Below are 16,942 nucleotides of genomic sequence, written 5' to 3' on the forward strand. Positions count from 1 at the left end.
GAGGGGTCTGGAGCACCTCTCTTGGGAGGAAAGACTCCAGGAGCTGGGCCTGCTCAGTCTTTCACACCTTCCCCTGTCTGATTTCTCACCTGAAGCCTCCCAAGGAGCTGGATCAGGACAGAATTAACCCAAATTGCTCCCTGAACCCACTTACCCCTGACCTGGCAGGAACTCGCAAAGCCCAGCAGGACAAGGTTCTCAGAAGCTCAGACTGCAACTCGGCCATCTCCAATCCACAGCTGGAATCACGCTGGAAAATCTCTGCTACAAAGTGGGTTTTAGGTCCTTTTAGTAGAAAGGAACACTTCTGAATGCACAGTGGGCAAAGTGCAGAGTGTTTCAGAAGCAGGGAAATGAGCATGTAGGGCTCCAAGGCAACATTTGACTCCTCACTGCTGTCAAACAGCTCTACTTGCTGTACTGATAAGCATGTGAAATGCTTATTCCAATGAAGCACTACAGGGAGAACCTGTTTTCCTTCCAAGATCACGTCAAGAAAGAATGAAAGGCTCCACATTTGTGGCTCACATGCTTTCTCACTAGGTGGGGTAAGAGTTGGAAGGACTAAGTTGTCCCCTCAAAAGGAAAATCTCAGAAAGGAAAAAGAAAATAAAGACAAGCTCTGCTGCACCCTCTTAGCCCTGCATGACTATTGGGAAAAATAATATTACAAGTGTTTCCCTTGTTCAGCTATTCCTGAAAGGCTTCAGCTGCCTTGCACTATCTGGGTAAGGACATCACTCGCTGCTCAGCTGGGAAGAAGTTAAGAACTGGCTCATTAGATTTGTTCTGCTTGATCCAAGAGGAAAACAAAACCAGTAAATCCCTCACTGGGCAGAGCTGCTGCAGCTCTGGTGACAAACACACGGGGCTCACACATCATTCTGCTTTCTAGAAAGCTGCCTTGGCACCCCTTGGCACTGTCACGTGCCCTGAATGACAAACTGGGGGTGGCAGAGCCCCCGTGAGCATGGCTGTAGCTGCTGCACCCTCAGCTCATGGGGCACGGGCAAAAATCCTCCCTGAACACCCCCACATGACCCACAAGCCACATCTGAATTATTTAGCCTCTAAAAGTCCATCTGTTTTGCCATGCAGATTGTGAATTCATGAAAGCTCAGCTGAAAGGCCACTTTCTTGGGGCGAGAGGAAGGAGAAAGCTTCCAGAAGCCTTCCTATTATAGAAGCAATAGAGCTGGTTCCAAATATAGTAGAGCAGCACTCCCAGAGCTCTGGAGACGTGGTGCCCTGGTTTTGGGAGGCTGAGGTCTCGCTGGATTGCTCCTGCACATGCAAAGATGGGTAGAAAGGGCTGCAAGATGCAGAACTGACGTGAGAAGGGAGCTTCAGGACAAACACCAGAGGCAGAAACCCAGACTGCCTCTATGAAAGATCAGCCTGAACACCAGGAGAGAGCCAACCTGCCCCACTTTAGAGAAAGCCAGTCAAAACCAGCAAGAAGAATCCCATCTTTTTCAAGAACACAATATAAGCTTGCTTTAAAAATCCTCATCATTATTATTATTATTATTATAACCCCAACGTGGCAGATTAGGATTTCCAACAATCATTTCATCAGCCTGTTTTGCCTGTGGTAGCAGGGATCCAGGCTGGAGACGTGCACTTGACTCACTCTGGCACGCAGAGGGTGGATTTGTTTTTGTTGTGACAGCTCATAAAGCGACCATCACATGCCCTGCCTGACAGAAATTCCTCACCAGTTCACCAGGAACAGTTTGTTAGTGACCCATTTTAATTCCTGAAGTTCCCTTCTCCTGTTTCAGGGCAGATCTTGTAATACAACAGAAATAAACTCAGTTGCAAAAGTGTATCTTTGTGTATCTCTGCATCTGTGTACTCCAGCATAGGATTGGACTTTCGATTGGTAACTAGTAACAAAGTAAAATGTCACCGGGACAGCAAAAATCTCATACAGGACACTACACAGGGAAGAAGGCCCCCAGCACCATGGCACACAAAATGCACAGGAATAATTGATCCTGCACATTTCTCCGTGGGATATGAAATAGCTTCTAAAACAGCAGAAAAAAACCCTAAAGCTGACTTCTAAATATCCAGCAAATAAATAAATAAAAGTTCCTTCTTTAGAACTCTGCTAACAATGAAATGTTAAGCATTAATTTCATCAGCTTTAAAACTCAATTCACTGAATGAAATATGGCTTTACCACGTTTCTGTGGCTCTCACTTGGTTTGAACCAGCCCCTGGGTTGCCAATTCTCCTTTCTGAGACCACCCCATATTCCCTGATACAGGTCCAGACCTACAGAGTGTAGCAGAACAAGGGGTAATTCATTTTTATTTACTTCAGTGGAATCTTATCCTTTAACCAAAAATTATTATGTGCATTTCTCTGTCCTATAACACTGTGAATGCTTTTTCAGCAAAGACAGAGGCACAAAAGCCCCCCCCAGAAAAACACTCCCCAAAAAACCCCAAGCAAACCAAACCCACACAGACACACAAAAGACTCAAAGCAGAACGATGCAGTTTCCTCCACATGGATTCATTCCAATCCACTGCAGGGCTGAGAGGTTCCAAAATCCATTAGGCATCTCTAAAGTGTCCAGATTTTTCCTAAGGGTCTCCAAATCCAAATTCAGCAAACCTTACTCAGCAGCACAAACACTAGATTAAATATAATAGTACCAAAAAAAGAGCTTTAGAAGTAACTGTGCCATTACTTGCAAATATTTGGATAGGTTGGATAAGGCCTTAAGCAACCTGATCTAGTGGGAGAAGTTCCTGCACATGGCAGGAGGCTGGCATGAGATGATCTTTAAGGTCCCTTCCAACCCTTTAACATTCTATCATTTCATGATTTCTGTCATTCAAAATGCCCAATTTTTTCCTATCATATTCCTGAACCCACTCTATTCTCACATATGAGCATTTTCCATTATTTTTAGTATCAATGTCTCATGAATCGCCACAAAACCTTAAATATTTTCAAACTTTTGTCTAAAGTAGGCCACTGCTGGTGCCCCAATGTCACATTTTCACCCAGAACTATCTTCCACCTTGCAAGGACAGTGCAAAAATGCTGAACTCAGAAATCCCCAATTTATAGGTCAGCACTTTACAAAAAAGTCTGCTCTGCACTTAGGGAAAGAGATATCCAAATATCCCCAACTTCAGGACAGATTTCATGCAGAAACAAGATCAAACTATTTTTCACAGCACATTTTGGAACAAAGTGCCTCGTTACATCTGCAAACTTCCACCAGAACAGATTCCTTAGGAACATCTAAAAACAACCCACCCACCCACCAACAAACAGGACACACCACCACCCACACCCTCTGAATAAGTTTGGGATTCACTGGGCTTTCCAGCTGTGTCTTAAAAAAACAAAGTATAAAAGCTCCTGAAGAACAGGTTACAATCTAAGAACAAAACCAAAAAAAAAAAAAAAAAAAATGAAATAAATAATTTAAAATCATTTATTATTGTCAGGTTCTAACAGAGCTTCTACTGCAGGAGGCCAGGGCTACCTCAGGCCCTTTCCAGCCTGCTCCTCATGTCCCACCACAGTTGTGGCTCAGCCCATCACTGAACCAACTGGTACCACTGAGGAAACATTTAAGAAAGGGTGAAAAACACCTGACAGAGAGACAATGAGGAAAAACCCCACCAAGGCCAGGGAAGGATAAGGGATGCTCCATGGCAGAGCAGGTCCTGCCCCACAGCGAGAGAGAAGATGTTGGTTTTATGCCTGTTCCCACTATTATTTTACTATTCTAGCCATCAATAAATGTTATTTTTCTGTTTTGTCCACAACAGTAATCAGTAATCTCATGAACTTTATCTTGACCTCTAAGCTCTCTTGGCACTGCTTCTGTGACATCTCCAACTCCAGTCCCTGGCAGGCAACAACCTCTGTGGCCACGCTGTCAGGTGGATGTGTCTGTCCCTGCAGCAGGAGTCACCCACTACAATCACTCACAGCTATATTATTCATGTCAGGTCTCAGGAGGGACAGGAATGTTCCTTCTTGTATGGAGAGTGGCCACTCCCCAGTGTCCCTCCTTTATTCACTTCTGACTTCTTGGGAGAGGTGCTGCAAGACCCCACTGGGATCCCTGAGGCAGGGGGGAGTTCAGACTTCTCTGAAAACATCCCTAAGCACATCCCATTTCACAGAACCCTTGAGAGGTTCAGGTAGGAAGGGACCTCAAATCCATCCAGTTTCAATCCTGGTCAAGGGCAGGGACACCTTCCACAATCCCAGGCTGCTCGAAGCCCATCCAACCTGGCCTCGGACATTTCCAGGGATGGGGCAGCCACAGCTGCTCTGGGCACCCTGTGGGGGAGAATCACATCCCTTGACTGCTGCCCACTCCTGTTTTGGAGCAGCCCTGAACTCAGTTGTCCCCCTGGACTGTGAGCACACACAGCTCCCAGCCCTCTCTTCATCCACCACAACTCCAATGTCCTCCTCTGCAGGGCTGTCCTCAATGATTTCTCCCAGTCTGCACTCACACCTGACCCAGGAGCAGCACCTTGCACCTGGACTTGAACTTGATGAGGTTTCTTATTCTCATGAAGGTCACACAACCTTCTTATGTTCTCATAGAACTCCTGGACATGGTGACACAGCTCCTCAATGAATGAGGACACACCTTCTGAAGAGGTGACTCTCAGCCCCAGTTTCCTGCACAGGGAGCAGCCACTCTTTACAACCAGAGGCCTCCAGAGCTCTACTGCCACCAGGCCTCTTTGGGAGGGACCCTCTGACATCCTTGGGGCTGCCAGGAATGAGCTCCCCTCCTACAGCTCCAGGCCTGCAGTGTGAAGTCATGCAAGGAAAAGGAAAGAAACAGGACACCAGGGTGTGACAGGCAGCAACACAAAGCTGGAACCCTCACCAGTGACAGGAGAACAGCACAGCAAGGCAGAGGAGACCCACAACAGCACTTGGCACAACATCACAACCCAAGGGGAGCCCTGGACATCCATCAGCCAGAACCAGGCACCTGCAGAGCTCATCCAACACAGAGCAGGAGCAGAACAGGCCATGGGTGAGCAGAGCTGGGCTCACACAAACACAGGTGAATGATCCCAAAGCAGCATCAGGGTATTTCCCACCCTAAACTGCTTTGCAGCTTGTAAAAAAGCACAGAACCCCTTTAAAGGGACCAGAAAGGACTTTGAGCAGCCAAAGCACAGACATGTGACACGTCATGGCCAAAGGGCTCGAGAGGAAGACAGAAGGCAGCCAAGAGGACACACTACAAATCCTTCCCAGACAAAGCATCACCTGGGTTTACAGAAATTCTCAAGAAAACATTGTACACAAAACATCTGCTGAACCAACTCTGCTTCAAATAAACTCAGGGGTTTTGCCTGGTAAACTGCAGTAGAGACCAACATTAAATAAAATATCTTATCGCATGATTATTTCAAAGGACTGTTTAAAATCTAAGCTAATCTGGAAACCTACCAATTCCACAGATCTTTAATCTTTTATTAGCTCTATTTTTAAAGATTTTTTTTCCCCACTAATAACTCAAGAATTATTGAAGTAAAAAATAGTTTGATATTTTCAGAGCTTTGTAGTCAATACACCTAGCAACTGACACAATTAAAGTTTCAGAAATCCTAAGCATAGCACGAATTCCACTGTAATTCATTTCCTAAAGAAAAAAGAAAGGCCCCAAAATAGCACTGAAATTTCAGTAAAGGACAATTTCTGCACGTTTATGAACTGTGACAACTTCTGCTTTCTGCCTCTGCCTTTCCCTTTTCACATTTCCTCTTCAAAATTCAGTGGCACAGACCTATAAGAGGACACCAGAAATAATTCTGGTGCAATCCTTTCCATGTAAATAACCACTGTGGAAGTATGAACTTTTCTAAAGTCCACTGGAAACATCAGATTCAGGTTTGTTTTACAAGACTTGAATTTTTTTTTATGAAAAAACACAGAAAACATAAAATCCTAGAATGGTTTGGGTTGGAAAGGACCTTCATGATCACCTTGTTCTAATTCCCATGGCAGGGACACCTTCCACTATCCCAGGCTGCTCCAAGCCCTGTCCAGCCCGGCCTTGGACACTTCCAGAGATGGGGCAGCCACAGCTTCTCTGGGCACCCTGTGCCAGGGCCTGCCCACCCTCACAGGGAAGAATTTCTAATTTAAATCTCTCCTCTTTTGTTTTAAAACTGTTCCCCTTTGTTCCATCCCTATCTGCTCACATAAAAAGTCACATTCCCTCTTTTTCCCAAGTCCCCTTAGGCATTGGAAGGGGTTCCAAGGTCTCTCCAGAGCCTTCTCTTCTCCAGGTGAACACTCCCAGCCTGGCTCCAGAGCAGAGCTGCTCCAGTCCTCACAACATCTTTGTGGTCTCTGCTCTAACAGGTCCAAAAAACAACTTTATAATAAAGACAGAAAAAGGAAAAAATACCTACATTGCTCTCTAACCCAATATTCCCACTGCTCCCTCCAGCACAAACAGTATTTTCTTCTCAGAGTTTCCCCTCTTGGACAAAATGGAGAAAATATGAATAAACCCCACCAAATCACTAAGAAGTGAAGCAGAAAATAAGGAGCCCACAGCTGTGGTTTAGAAGGGATGGTTTCAGTGAGCCAGCTGTGGAGCTTTGGGGATTGTGACCCTGCTGTGGAAATCCTCAGCACTTTACAAACCAAATGTGCCCCTCCAGAGCTCCCACTCATCCCCCTGGCTTTCAACAACCAATTCTCTCTCAAAAGCCAGCTGCAGCTTGCCAGCCCAAACACTGAATTACCAAAGCAATCACCAATCTTGAGCCCTCACCCTTTGACATCTCTCACCAATTCTCTATGAGCTTGCAGGAAATCATTTCAAACAGCTCCCTCAAGAAAATAAGTTTCAAGCTTTAGTTTTTTCCATCCCAAGCCATCCCTGCACTATTTCATAGCTCTGATAATTATACCACTGACTAAACCTCCAACTGGGAATAGCTGTTTTTATCATCACTATTAAAAACAGTCCCTCACACTGTTAGGAATCTGGAAATTCACTGGAGCTGCATCCCACCCTTCGGCCTCTCAAAACACTACAGAGCAATGAAAGTATGTGCTGAAACCAGAGGATCCCTGTGCTGAGCAACTCCTGTCATTTCTGGGGAACTGGAACTGCTTCCTAAGTGAACCATGGAGGTTTGGTTATTGATTTTAGCAGGGCAAGTGGCACCAGAGATCTGAAAGTCAAAGTTTTTTCCATATTGGACTGGGAAAGTTCAGTTACTTTTAGAAATGCAGCAGTGACATGCATGCTAAAAAGCTCCTCACATTCACCTAGTTTTGTAGTTTTATTTTTTTTTTATAAAAAGATCATCTGCAGTTTTCCCTTCCTAAAAGCACATTATCTTGGTTTTTACAGCTTGGCCAGAAGAGTGACTGACAGCTCTCAGAGAAGCAGCGAGATGCAGAAAAACAAGAGTTGAAAGAAAAGTGGATTTAAAAAACAGCTTTTAATTATCTGAAGGTACGGTTGCCAAGCAGACAGCAAAGAGGCTGTGCATCATTTACAGATGGGAAAATTCCCCCAGGTTGATTTCACAGCCAATTACAGTGGATTAACCTATTAGGAAGAATGAAATAGATATATATTTTTTTGGTGGATGCAAGTTTCAACAGCTTGAAAAATCATTGCCACTGGTACTTTGATACACAGGATCAGCAATCTGTTTTATCACACTTCAAGTCATCACCATCCATAAACACACCCTAGGAAAAAACTTCACCCTCTTTTTTAATGCATCTCCTGTCATTATTTCCTTCTCAGAGAACAGCATCTCTCTTGGCTCCTCACTTTGGGTATCACTTCATACATCAATACTTCTTTTATTGCTGTTAAAGACAAACATCTAACACCTTCAAGCTGTTTTACACACACCTTTGCACACACATATATTATTATATCTGCCAGATGCCACTGCATAAGGTATTTGTCAAACAGAAAAGCACCAAAGCACTGATTTTCAGCTTTCCAGGATCCCTCTGCTAAATCCTGGGTGTGCCTACTTTTGTTTGGTATCAAGTTCCTCCTGCTGGCTCTGCTGCAAGAACAAACTACAGGGATAGTTAAGTTTTTCCCCACCACCAAAAACATCTGTTCCTTTTCTGAGTTCTCCAGACTTCCTTCCCCTTGACTGTATCACAAAGCCTCTCTTTTCAGCAAGGCTGCCTTCCTGATAGTCCATCACCATTATCTTCTTGTTCTCTGCAGAGCAGCTTGAATCACTGGGTCCTGCAGAGCTCCCAGGCCTTTCAGCTCAAGGCCAGGATCTGAATTCAAGCATCATGATTTACAGAGAGCGTTGTTAAACTCCTTCCCCGACTCTTTTTTTTACCACTTCACAGTTTCCTGTCCTGGGAGGCAACCAAACTGCTACAAGAAATGCCAGTTTCTGGTAAATGTCCTCAATTCCTGTGACACTGAGCATTTAAAACAATCACATTACTTGCAAATCTTGCACTAGAACAGCTTTTATCCCACAAAGTGCAGAGATGAGCAAAAATTACTTTAGCACCAAGGAGTGTGAGTTGGTTATTTGCTGCATCTCACAGCATTTCTAGTTAACATTCAGCCTTGGCACGACCCACCATCCGCTCAGGCACACAGCACAATGTCACCCCTCAAAACCCCACTGTTCAACCTAAAGGCACTTTTTTTTTAAATCTCTTTTTCTTTTTATTTTAAGGGTGCATCAGCTGCTCACTGAAAGTGGGAATGCTTCATTTAGCACACACACACTTGTTAAACTGCTCACAGCATGCAAATAAAACACTGCATTGTGCAAAAGTCATTCAGTCTCCCCATCCGTAGATATGAGCAATGGAACCGGGGCCAGGAAAGAGAAACTTGGAACAACGTGCAAATATTTCAGTCCCTTATTCCCAGTATTCACATCCCAGGCTAAAACCCACAGCCCTGTCATGCTGAGGGGTGACCATGTTTAAGAATCTGCCCTTTGCAGTGGGTGGGAAAACGACCATTATCTGTCTTGCCCCTGGACTGCACCCTTTTATTTGTAGTTATTACTGCAAACTGCCTTTTTTTCCAGACAATGGTTGTGTTATTATAGGTACCTTCATGCCGTGCCAAAGCACATACACACAGCAATTCAGAACAATCAGCCTTGTTTTCATGGGAGCAAAGGTTGCAGCCAAATGAAATGGGTGGAGATCACATTAAACAATCTTGGAATCTGCTAATAGGATATAGGAAAATGTGACCATAATGCAGATGCGGAGTTCCCCTTTCACCTTCCAATGTTATGGATAAAATAAAAGCTTTGGAAAACCAATTAAACTGTTTGAACAACATTAAGCAAGTCAAAGTATTCTCAGGGTGCTTACAAGACCACTGAGAGGTCCTTTAAAATTAAAAGAAAGCTGTGCCCTATCAAACCTCTGAAACCAGAGAGCATTTCCCCACCCCAGAAACAATGATCTCTTCCACCACCGGTTTTAAAGATATAGGAAACCTGCAAGTCCTCTGCTTCTCCATGGTGAAGAGAAGTTCATCAAGACAATTGTTCCTGTCTTAGACACAGAATCAGCCCCTCCTTTAAGTGGGGAATTTTCATCCCTGAGGCACCTTGGTTGGTCAGCTGTAACCTGCATTCCCCTTGTTTGCTTTTGAGATGTGCATTAGTCAGCTTTCTCCTCCACAAATCTGATTGTGCCTCTGCATGATCGTGCACTGAAGTCATGTCCTTGAGAGTGTGACATCAGTCTGTTGCCATGGCAATGCACAGGGCAGTCCAAAATTCAGTATTATGGCATCACTGCAGGATCAGACAGCAGAACAAGCCAACGCCTGAGAGCTGGTTAATGCAGCACGAACAGCCAAGACATTTCAATCTAAATGTTAAAGTGTAACTGCACTTCATCACAATATTCTTTATAAATATGCCTGGAAGCCTCAAGAAAGACAATCCAGAAGGTCACTGAATTGAAGCAACGAGCAAACCATCATGCATCACTAAAAAGAAGGGCAATATGTTTCCAAGGATGGCCACCAAGTATGAAGAAAGCTCAGTTCAGCTCTCTGAATAGAAACCACCATCTGTTCCTAAGGCAACACCAGAGCTGCCTAAAGACATCATCATCCACAGAGAAACAGGGATGGTCCCTCTGCACCCCAAACCAAGTGTTAGCTTGCACCCAGTTTTTCTGGAAATCAGAGGCTGGAGGATCACAGCACTGTCAGCCCTTTCAAGGGACAGCATTACATAAGACACAGTTCTTCAATTTCAAGCTTTGAAGCAAAGATCAGCACATCATTAACCCAACCTGTAACAAAGCTATGTAGTTAAAAAAGGGTGGTACCTTCCAAGAGTTGTTACTCCATGTAGGGTTAGACATTACAGTTCTGTAGGTTCCTTACACACTCAGGAGAATGGCATTTCTGAAGAGCAAAAGGGAAGGAAAAAGGAAATTAGTGACACAGTAAAGGTATTAACAACCACTACCCAGCTCCTAAAACCCAAAAGATCCAGTTTGCCCAGAGCAAAGGGCACATGGGAACAACAATCCATGTATTGCTGACATGGAAAACCACCAATTCAAGATCTTCAGCGCTGACTGATCGAGTACACCCCAAAACCAGCCCAGTGGCTGGGCAGAAGCCAACTTGGCACCACGAGAGCCCAGGGAGCACAGACAGCGGAGAGGAGGGACAGACAAGCCCCCAGAAACCACACTGGACCCCTTTCTTTACCTGTTCCTCTGTTCCCATCAAGCACACACGTTTTGGGGTTGGGGTGTGGATTCCCAGTGGCTGCTGTGACACCCAGATTCCCCAAGCCCCTGGAGTGCCAGGGCTGTTGCACATCAGCTTCCACGTAACGCGGCCCCTCCCCGCACGCTTGGCTGGTTTCATTTCGCCTCCTTCCGCTTTCCCTTATTACTCCACACCTCTCCAACAGCTCAGACAACACTTCCTTCTGCAGGGCTGACCTCCAAGCCTTCCCATAACCCCAGGTGCACCCACAGTTTCTTCACACTGCCATTAACGAGGCACATTTCATGTTCTCCACACGGATGCAGCCCTCACCCACTTCGAACCCCTCCACCCATGTCCCTGGCTGTAATTACCCCATCCCTCGTTATCTAACACCCAGCACAAGCCTCGGGGCTGGGAACCTCTGTTTGTTTGGCTCTTCAGTGTCACACACCCCAGTGGTGTTGTATAAATAAATTCCACAACCTGTTTGAGCCTGAGCTCGATCGAGACTTGAATTATCCCCGTTTCCAAGTGACTGCTGCAAATACCTTCGCTCGCTTACGCAATCGGCCACCAAGGCAGCTCCAGGGCCAAACACCACGACAGCCAACTGCTCCCACAGGCCACAACTGCACAGAAAGCAACTTAAATCCCTCTGCTTTTAAATATAAATTGCAGATTATAAAGGGATGAGACAGGCAGAAACAGACAGCTTTCGGAAATGTGCCTCTGCCTGTCACTTGAAGGACAAGTTCCATGTGCCGGTGTCACCTCTCAGCCACCACAGCACCCAGGCTTTGCCACAACCCTTAACACTCAGCAGGTTACCCAGTCACAAGTGTGAAGTACCAGGGAGGATGAGATTCTGGAAGCAATTTTGAGCCAAATGGATTTCAGAGCAAAATAAAGCCAGCAGGCTTCATCTCCATGGAGCTCCTGCAACACAACATAGGCTGAGCAAGTCACTCAGGGCAGAGGTCTTTCTTATTAAGTACCTAGTAAATTCAGATTAAAGTCAGACAACTTTTCCCCCTCCCTCATATAAAAATCAGATGCTATCCAGCCTAAGGAATCAATCCAGCTTCTGGAATAAGGAAAACCTGCTCACAGCTACATGACACCACACACAATCCATAGGATTGCAGCCCTTCAGGTACTCATTAAAAACTTTTTCCCTAGAAAAGTCTCCAGTAACAATCTGCCTTCCATTCATTTTCTGCAGTGAAGATGGATGGTGACTAAGTGCTGGATATGGAAGCACGTGAGAAGTCCCAGTGCAGCCAGGCCAGGCCATAAACACACCAGTGTAATCCCATGGACATTCCCCCAGTACCCACCTGCTCCCATGTGCTGATTCCAGCATCACAGGGGCCATCAAACCCCTGAGCCAAACACCAGGAAGAGAGGAAGGAAGCACTGAGGCACCCCATGGCCATTAAAAGGCAAACAGAAGCCAGAGAAGAGCCAAGGCTGGGTGAATGTGATGGTGTTCACAGGTGGAGGAATTTTGCTCACTCTTAGGAAGGAGCTGTGCCTTGCTGATGCTTCCTGACTACCCAGCTGAACCTCCTGTCCACAGGTGAGTCCCTTCCCACCTGGATTACCCTTGGAGCAGCTTGAAAGATATCACAGCCCATTTTTTTGCTTCTTTTCCCTACAAAGTCAAGGCACCCAAACTCTTAAAAAGGCAGCATAGCACCTGTGCTCCCACGTGAGACTCACATCCTAAAACCTTTTCCTAAACAAAGAGCACTGTGAGTCCCCAGCAGGTGGGGGTCAGGCAGCCCTGCCAGGTAACACTCCAGGCCTGAACCTCATTTTATTTAGGCAATACCCAATCCAACCTGCCAGCCTCCTGTCCCTGCAACATCAGCGGCTAGAAAGGGATGCAGGAGTCTGATCAGCTACAGACTCTCAGGAAAAATGTTTTTTTCCCCAATACAAATAACTAAATACCTCTTTTAAAAAATAACATGATGCAGTTCATCTCATTAAATAAGTCACACTGTTCCTACATGGATCCACTACATGGATCCCTACATGGACCCACTACAGTACACAATGCACAGGTTGGTTTGCAAAGCATATTTGGGCTTTTCCCTCTGAAAGCCACCCTAAAAATGTAAGATTCAATTAAGAAGGCTTTGTACTCTTTGTTCCTTTGAAATTCACCACCACTTCACCTTATTTATTCCCAGAGCTTCATGCTGCAGTTGGATCTACACCATCAACCCTATCAGCCAAGTTACCACCAACACAACCAAACCTCAACTTACAAAACTATTAACTTTCACTAAGTATATATTACATTTTCTTTCCCAAAACATTTAACCTGCTAACAAATACCTGCCTTAGTGCATTACCATCCTCCCATTGTCCTGGAGTGAGTTAGCAGGCTTGCAGTAAAACACAGGGAGAGCCAAGCACGCTCTGCCTCCCGGCCAAGCAGAGCCTGCAAGAACAGACCCCCTTTGGGGCAGCAACAGTTGAGGTCAATTTAATGGGAAAACAAACTACTTTTCCATTCAAGTCCAAAGCAGAGACAAAGAATTTTATGTGGCTCACATTGCACAGTCAGCTGTCTTTTTAGGAAAGGATCAGATTTAATGGTTCTGTGGCAGTCCAGAAAAAATGAGCCCGAAGAGAGTTTAAGGTCTGGCCAGTACTGCACTGTGGAAAGTCCAGGCACTTGTCTGGGGTGATCTTGTGGCCTTAAATAGGTACCTTAAAGTCATCATCAGCAACAGCAGCTCCAGGTATTTTATGAGGCTCTGGCACAGGGTGCCCAGAGAAGCTGGGGCAGCCCCTGGATCCCTGGAAGCGTCCAAAGCCAGGTTGGATGGGGTTGGAACAACCTGGGATAGTAGAAGGTGTCCCTGCCCATGGGAGGAGGTTGGAACAAAATGGGCTTGAAGGTCCCTCCCAACCCAAACATTCTGGGATTTTATCATTTCCCAGGGTTCAGCCTGGAGTACAAATCCACTTTTACCCCATTTCAAAGAAAGGCAAAATCTCTCTCCCAAGCTCTGCCTGATACTTCTCTTGTGCATCACATGGGCTGCATTTAACACCATTTCTGCACCAGAGAACCAAAATGAGGCAAAGCTTCAACGTGACCACCCTCACCACAGGGACTCGTATTCTGAAGCAGCAGAGATGTGCTCAGGCTCTTTCACTTGACTCTTTCAGGGCCTAATGCAGACAGAGAAGTTAATTAACATGTATTGCTCTGGAAAGGAATATAATCCAAACCTTCACTGGTTTCTATCTAAACCCTCTGAGACATCTAACGTCAAAGCTGAACAGATCTTCACCTGGCAAACATTTGGAGAGCCTTCAACTGAAGCTTCCAGGTATGGGAATGCAGTATTTTAGGATATTTTTGCTACATACACTGGGGACATACCTCTAACACAAAGCCCAGAGAATCATCATGACAGCTGCAAAAACAACTTTGTCCTGGCTAACATTCACATAACGAAATTACAGTTTCACTCCAGGGAAAAAGGAAAAAGCACTTAAGTTTTGTTTAGATTGAAGTGCTGCGAGCCACGCCACTTATCTGCTATCAGAGCAGATTGCAGGGCTGCTCCAATGATTATTCTGTAATGAAGTAACTGGAATTGGAAGGTATGCAATTAGTCCTATCTCCTCCTCCTCTGCCACCTCCCTATCGAGAAGAAAACCAGCACAGACGTTATCACCTCTCCCTGGAGCTCTGCTACCCTCATCACTTAAAATACCCACAAAGCAAAGTAGGGCTGTCACTTACAAGCTGCTAACAAGCCTGGCTTGGCCCTGACTGGCAGCAAAGGTGATATTCTCAGCATCTCCCCAGGAGAAAGTTCCAGGGTTACCTAATGGGATGCTTTCTCAGGTACCCACACACACATATATATTAAGCTTAACATGCCTGCATTTAGCTATTTTAGTAAAAGCAAACCACTTTTGAGAGGGAGAATAAAAAAAGCACTGCTGTTCCAAGTAGCTTTAGGTTAAAGCATCTCTCACTAATCCTCCTGGGCATGACCACTGGGAAGAGAATAGATTAAACTCAGGACAAGGTATCACTTGCTGGCACTCTGGGTAGTTTTACTGACTCCAGCCTGGCTCATTTTACCTGGGTCATTTACCCTTCCTTCCCCTAAAGAGCTCTGCTTTGTGTCTGTAAAGTGGTAAATGCAACTTTCCCATAACTGCAGCTAAGAGATGGGAGATGCAAAAAGGCCCCAGACAGCCCACAGCCAAATGGAAACTCAGTGAATCCCTGATTCCAAACTGCAATTCTGACAAAATACAATCTGACATTTATTCAGGCTCAAAAGCTCACTCATCTCTTCCCCTCCACCCCAGTGATACCCACTGGTCTAATTAAAGACAAGGCTTCTCTCAGCAGCCTCTGCCTTACATATACCCCAGTAAAATCTCTCTATTTGTGACCCAAGGAGCACAGGGGACAGCCAGGGGATAGGGGGCATTTCCCAGGTCCTTAAAATAAAAATATTAAAATAACCTTAAAACCACCATTAAAGCAACATCAACAAACTTGCTCTGTATAGGTCCACTAGAGATGCAGCAATTTTCACTCAGTGAATTCACTCAACTGAGTGAATTTCTCTCAGGAAAATGTTGAGGATTAAGTGAAAACGAAGTTTTTCCCAATTTCTTAAAAACATTTTCCCAAAGAAAATGGGCCATCCCCGCAGGATGCACTGATGCCTTCACTTGGTAGGATTCAGTCAGGTCAGGGATGAAACCGTGTTAACCTCACAACACCCATACACAACCCTTTCCTTGCTCCATATATGTATTGATCCAAACGAGGAAAAAAGGCTTTAAAAAACCCTTTTAAGGCAAGAGGAACATGCAGAATGGTAGCAGAGACATTTGCTACAAAGGTATGTAAACTACTGCTCTTTATCCTACAATTTACCCCATGGCCTCCAGCTGACACATCAGCTGACACCATCTTAACAACCCCATAAGTAGCTAAAGCTGAACAAAGCAATCATTAGGAAAACTGGTTTAGTCCACTGCTGGTGGCATCCCTGAAATGTCCTCTCCATGGAGGAAGCATGACTCAGACTGCTCTGGGCTCCCATCCACAGCACAGGCTGCAAAGCTGCATTGAAAAGAGAATTCCCAGTAACTTCTACCAAAGTCACGTCTCCAACTCCTTCTGCTGAGAGACCAATTCGAAGTGAGATGGTTTATATTTTAATATGACTACATCTGCAGTCCTACTGCATCTAAAAAAAAAATCCATAAGCACTTTAAGAGAAATACAAGGACTTTTTTTTTCCTTAACACATGGAAGATGGATTCGTTGCTATCAGTAATCCTCCCACAGCCCCAGTTTCAGAAGGAGCTGCAGATTCACAGAGATTTCACCCACAAAAACAAGCACTCTTTGCATCACCTCATTCATCTGTTTATTAAGATAAAGTTACCTCATTAAAAAAAAATGAAAATGGTGGAGTGTTATCCTTCTTTAGAGAGGAAATAAAGTGAAAAAATGCAAGGAACTAACAGTCTGTCCCACACCTGCTGGCAAGCTCTGGTGTCCTGATGGTCAAACTAAGGTGTATAAACCCATTTTCAGGCAATAAGATTTCCTTAAGGGTGAGGTTTCTTCTAGAATTCCCTTCCCAAGTGCCTGACACTTGTGTCAAGGTACCTTGCCTTGCATGCCCTCATTGCTCAGCAGTGGATCCTCCTCTCTCTGGTGCTCTCTGCAGCACCAGGACACGTGCAGGAGGCCAGGAAGGGAAATGAATAGAAAAAAATCACAGTAGACATCATGGCAAAGCAGGAGAAAAAGGGGCAGTTCTGCATGTACATTTACAGGGTGGGAGGAAGCACAGAAGCTCTGAAGACATAAAAACATCAAGATACCCAACACAAGAGCAAAGGCTTCATGATGGGAAGGATTTTTAGACTTTGCAATAAAGGTGAAGCTCAGAACAAAGACCTCAATGAAGAGTTTCATAAATGAGAACTGGGATGCTCTGGAAGCACATGAACATAATTAATCCGCAATCCAACAGCAGCCACTATCACTGATGCACAAGTCCTGCTTGAACCCAGGGTCCAAACTCTTTATTTTAAAATATAGCCTGCAGTATGACACATCTCAGAAAGGCAGAACTACAGTCACAAACCATGAGCCTGTCTTTGAAGTTCAGATACACCAGAAAATTA

The 16,942-nt window shown here is 45.0% G+C and overlaps 1 protein-coding gene across 3 annotated transcripts in view; it reads right to left on the reverse strand.

Annotated features, from left to right (window-relative positions):
• The window catches only part of FBXO34 (F-box protein 34), a 38,930-nt gene that overhangs the window by 15,081 nt on the left and 6,907 nt on the right, over positions 1–16,942 (reverse strand). For 2 of the 3 annotated variants that reach the window (XM_030949893.1, XM_030949894.1), the window contains exon 2: positions 10,345–10,423. The exons of the other annotated variant lie outside the window; for it this stretch is intronic. The gene's annotated coding sequence lies outside the window, so the exon portion shown is untranslated. The remainder of the gene's footprint in view (positions 1–10,344; positions 10,424–16,942) is intronic. 3 annotated transcript variants of the gene reach the window in all.

The sequence above is a fragment of the Camarhynchus parvulus genome, chromosome 5 (genome assembly GCF_901933205.1).
Source record: "Camarhynchus parvulus chromosome 5, STF_HiC, whole genome shotgun sequence".
In the NCBI taxonomy this organism is placed as follows: domain Eukaryota; kingdom Metazoa; phylum Chordata; class Aves; order Passeriformes; family Thraupidae; genus Camarhynchus; species Camarhynchus parvulus.